This window comes from Callithrix jacchus, chromosome 6, assembly GCF_049354715.1.
Source record: "Callithrix jacchus isolate 240 chromosome 6, calJac240_pri, whole genome shotgun sequence".
NCBI classification, from domain to species: domain Eukaryota; kingdom Metazoa; phylum Chordata; class Mammalia; order Primates; family Cebidae; genus Callithrix; species Callithrix jacchus.
In genome coordinates, this window is record NC_133507.1 from 113,185,113 (window position 1) to 113,190,564 (window position 5,452).

Below are 5,452 nucleotides of genomic sequence, written 5' to 3' on the forward strand. Positions count from 1 at the left end.
GTAGAAACTGGATTTTTGTTCTATCAGACAGTTAGCCTATCAGGTGACACATTATAAACTCTATCTCTTCAGGAGTGGGGAAGCTGAGATCTTTGATCAGTTCTTTCCAGTTGCTTTTCTTAGGGCCTCTATGAATTTCTCCTGACCATGAATGCTTCAGGTGTCAACTCAGGATTGGGTCAGGGTCTATAAACAGATTTAGCTCCCTGTTGTATTACCACCTTCCACCGTGGATCAAAATTGATTGCAGAAATTTTATACTTTAAGTTATTAAATTATTTCATGCACTGTAGATGAAAAAGTAAGAACACACACACACATACACTCACAGCAATACATAACAATGTTGAAGCAAGTACATTTGTTTTCTAAACATGGCACTCAAGACAGAGACTGAAGGAATAACATTACAGGTTAAGTTGATTATCCTAGTTGAATAAATTCCTTGAAGTTAAATAACCTTCTTTAAAACATTTTTACTTTCTCATGTATAAAACAAAGATAATAATAGGTATCATTTAGTAAAGCTGTGTTGAAATTAAACAAGATAAAATATGTGAAGTACTATTACAGTGTTTGGGAACACTTAGCACTTCATTATTGTTAGCTACTATTTATTGATTTAATATTAAAAAATTCAAACTGCCTGTTTCCAAGCACCATAAATAAAATTCAAAATCACAGGCAAAATTAGGAATGTATTTTTGTAATCTTAAAGAGAAAATATGAACAATTTACATATAAACATGTTATTAATCAATAATAGCTCATTAAAACATCAATAACAAAAATTGCAGCCCTAAATGAATAATAAACATGTAAAATTAACCTTGATATTAAAGAAACAAGTCAAATTAAACACCAATCTGGTACAATTTTCTACCTATCAAATTGACAAAGGTTAAAGAGAAACAAAATGACATATTAACATAATATGGATAAAGTACTGGAAGTCCATGGCAAAGAAAACCATTTAGATCCTTAATTAATGAGTCTATGAGTATTTTTCAAATATTGTATATGATCTTCTTAGGCTAAACTGTCATGCCATAAAGACAGGGATCAGGCCCTTCTCATCAATGCCTATTATAGCACTATTTACTATATCTATAGCACTGTTCACTATGTATATAATATAAATGTATTGTATTATTATATTATATATAGTTGCATATTATATAATTGTATATATTATATAATAATTAGTATATTATATAATTATATAATATACAAGCCAACATTTATTAAATAAAAGAAAAATCATTTAACCCAATACAGCTTTCACAAAATAAGAAAATAAACTAGGAATATAGTGTCATTTTCTTGTACCATAATGAAGAACTTACATGCTTTCTTGTTGCAAATAAACACACTAAACTTTGTGAAGAGGCAGATGATGATCAGGAAAAGAGAAAAAATTAATTTATGATGATAATGGCATATTTTATTAGTCAGAATATTCCAGAGAAATAGAATCAATTGAAGATACATATACACATACGTATGTGTGTGTATATACACACATATTTCTTTCTGTGCCTTTGTCTCTCCAAATACATAAATGCATATATGTGTGTGTGTGTGTGTGTGTGTGTGTGTGTGTGTGTATTTGGAGAGAGAGAAGTACAGAAGGACACACTGAGAGAGAGAAAGAGAGGAAGAGATTTAATATAAGGAATTGGTTCATATGGTGACTATAAAAGCTAAGAAGTTTCATCATCTACAACAATGAAAGAAGGAAGTGTAGTTTTGGGCCAAGATTGAAGGCATGAGAACCAGGAGAACTGATTGTGTAAGTTCTAGTTCAAGCTCAAAGGCCTGAGAACTAGGAGCACTGGTGATATAAGTTCCAGTTCAAGGGTGGGAGAAGGCTGATGTTCCAGCTCAGAGAGTCAAGCAGGGAGATACTATTCTCCCTTCCTCTGCCTTTTTGTTCTATTTAGGTCTTCACAGACTGGACGAGGCCTACCCATATTGGGGAGGGCAGTCTGCTTTACCTATTCTATTGATTCAACTGCTAATGTTTTCTGAAAACACCCTCACAGATATGCCCTAAAATAATGGTTGGCCAGAAAGCAGGGTACCCCATGACTAAGTCACATTGAAACATAAAATTAACCATAAATTAATCAATAAATACATTTTATTCAAGGTAAAGTGAGAATTTTTCCTAGCACAGTACTTATAAAGAATTATGACTAATTTCCTCAGGTAATCTACTTTTTATTTTATTTATTTTTAAAAATTTTTTAAATTAAAAAAAATTTTTTTTTTTTTATACAGGGTTTCACCATGTTGCCAGCTGGTCTCAAACTCCTGACCTCAGGTGATCCGTTCACCTCAGCCTCCCAAAGTGTTGGGATTGCAGGCATGAACCATCATGCCCAGCCATTTATCTTTCTTTTGTTTTTTAATATAAAAAAAAATTTAAAGGCCTCTTTTCTAAATGGTCCATATTTATTAGTACTCTGATCAGAGAAATCCAAAGGCTACCATATTGGAGGTTTTATATAATTATAGTCTGTCTGTTAGACTGTAGGCTTTAAAGCCTTGGCTTGTCATACTGGGCCAGGTTTGTACAGGAGATAGGCCTACAGCTGGACCAGCAAAGATGCTAAGAGAGGAACCCTGTCCTCCTACCTGGTGCTTTGTGGGTGAGAGATACTAATACAGAAAGTGGAAAAAAGACCTGGATACCTCATTCTCATCAGGAAGATTGTATAGTTCTATGACTTGGGTTATATCATAGGCATCAGAGTACAAAGCAGGAACTGAGGCTACCAGCTTCTCCCACTGAGTATCTTGCATTTGGAAATCACTTGTGGGACTCTCAGTGAAGGTAGAGTTCCAAGTCCAATTGGAAGGGTCTAAGGGCTGAGGTGGAAGGGAGCTGTAGAAATCTGAAACCACAGGAGAAAAAGCATAAGAAATGATAGATGTTCTCAGGAAGGTAGGCACATCCTTCTTGGATAGAAGGATCTGGTTTGATTGCATTGCTGATTGCTGCTGCTGCTTTTTCTGTTTGAATCGCTGGTTTCCGAACCAAACCTTTATTGTTGACTCCAGTAGGTCAAGTTTCAAAGCTAGTTTCTCCCGAGAGTTTCTGTCTGGGAACATGGTCTCACTAAACAGAGCTTCTTGCTCTTCATACTGTTCACAGGTGAATGAAGTACATTCTTGATGTCTTCTCCATGTTGCTGTAGTCCCAGTTACATGGGAGGCTGAGGTGGGAGGATCACTTGAGCCTGAGACATTGAGGCTGCAGTGAGCCGAGACCGAGCCACTGCACTCATGCTTGGATGACAGAATGAAACTGGGACTCCCAGAGAATATCATCCTCATTTTTTCTATTTCTGGATGCTGCGGTGGTATCACCTTCATGATGATATCTAGCGGGATCCTGTGGTGATATCACCTTCATGCTGAAATCATTCCCGTTGATGGAAGAGCCTGTCTGGGGATTCTCTGGGGCCATTCTGTTCATCATGGTTTCTGAAATCTGTCCTGAATCCCCTTAGACTAATGGTTTTCAGTCCTGCTTGGTATGTCTCTCTCTGAAAATGCAGTTTCCTTCTATTTTATTTATTTATTTTTTTTGAGGCAGGGTCTCACTCTGTCACCCAGGCTTGAGTGCAGTGGTTCAATCACAGCTCATCACAGCCTCAACCTTTCCTGTTCTCAGGTGATCCTCCCACCTCAGCTTCCCAAGTAGCTGGGACTGCAGGCACATGCCAACATGCCCAGCTAATTTTTGTATTTTTTGTAGAGATGGGTATTCGTTATGTTGCTCAGATTGGTCTCATACTCCTTGGCTGAAGCATTAGCCTCAGCCTCCCAAAGTGCCAGATCTGGCAATAATCTACTTTGTATGTGTCACATGATTGTGAACTATTTCTGTATAGCGAGAAAAAAAGATTTGCTTTTCTTCTGTGTATTAGCATACATCTGCCTTGCTTTTTTCCAAAAAGATTTATATTAGTAGTTCTGTATGTGCCATAGGATCAATGCAGGCATAAAAAGCATTCAATTAAAAATGTTGCAAACAACTTTATTGGCAGCATAAATTCTATTGATTAGGTCTCGTGAATTCATAAATCATATTTTTCTCTATAAACTCACTGCAATCACAAAACCAAAAACACATGAATTCTCATTACATCATTTGTTCTGAGTTTTTCTGTAATGATTTTTGAAACACAAATTTTTTTTGGTGTTCACACTATGAAAGCTCAATTTCTAGAACAGTTATTGTCTCTAAACACTATTTGTACAAATTTTAAAGTCAAGGTTTTATATTAAACTCAATAAATATGTTCTTTTTATCATAGCTTGTTTAAAAATAAGTTTTGGCTGGGCATGGTGGCTCTTGCTTGTAATCCTAGCCTAAACAGGTGCAATGCTTGTGTCCAGGAGCTCGAGACCAGCCTGGGCAACATGGCGAAATGCCATATCTACAAAAATTGCCAAATTATCCAGGCATCGTGGTGTGTGCCTGCAGTCCCAGCTATTCAGAAGGCTGAGGCAGGAGGATCGCTTGAGCCTGGGAGGTGGAGGTTTGAAGTGAGTGGAGACAGCGCCACTGCACTCCAGCCTGGGTGACAGAGTGAGAACTCTGTTACAAATAAATAAATGTTATCTTCACTTATTTTGCTTTAGTATTATATTCTTTGGTTACCAGATAATGTTTTATAACAATATGATTATTCATTTTGGATAATGCCTGGCAATTGAAGTGATAATAATTATTACCTTATAATTCCAAACAGATTAAAAAGTGAAAAACTGAATTTGTATCTTTGTGGAAATCTTGGCATCTCCTGAAACAATAGGTGCATTTCTTTTTTACGTTTTGTTGTATTGTTTATGCATCATTTAGCAGAGGTATTATTTAACACTTAAACACCTATTTTCCTGAAATGTAACATCAAAAAATACAGGTTTTTTTTTTTGTTTTTACTCTAAAGAAAATATAATTGGTAGAATAAGTCCTGGACCTGAAGTCAGAGGAACTTGAGTTCAAGTAGACAGATGCTCTGTTACTGTTTACATGGAATGTCTCAATTTTCTCTCTCTCTAATCCTGTATTTTCTCAACTGAAAATCAGGGTTATAGTACCCTCACCCTTCCTATCTCACACAGTGAGGGTATATATCAGAATGAATGAAGTAATGCATAATAGCAAACATTAACTGCGTTCCTAGCAGGGTCCAGGTACTTTGATGCTTTTTCATATGCAAAATCGCATTTAATCTTCTCCAAGACACTCTGAGATATGTATTATGCTTATCCAATTTTACTAGTAAAGAAAGTTAGTCTAAGAAAGTTTAAGCAATTTTTCCAGGTCCCATGATGGTAGTGCAGCCATGACTAGGTCCCAGATTTTGCGATGTTCATGTTCTTGACACCTGCAACTGATTGAGAGTATCGTGTAACCAGAGGACTTCGTATACCA

At 36.2% G+C, this 5,452-nt stretch overlaps 1 pseudogene; it reads right to left on the minus strand.

Annotated features, from left to right (window-relative positions):
* Positions 1 to 2,472: 2,472 nt before the first annotated feature.
* LOC100407205 (arginine-fifty homeobox-like) lies at positions 2,473 to 3,487 on the minus strand (annotated as a pseudogene).
* Positions 3,488 to 5,452: the final 1,965 nt, after the last annotated feature.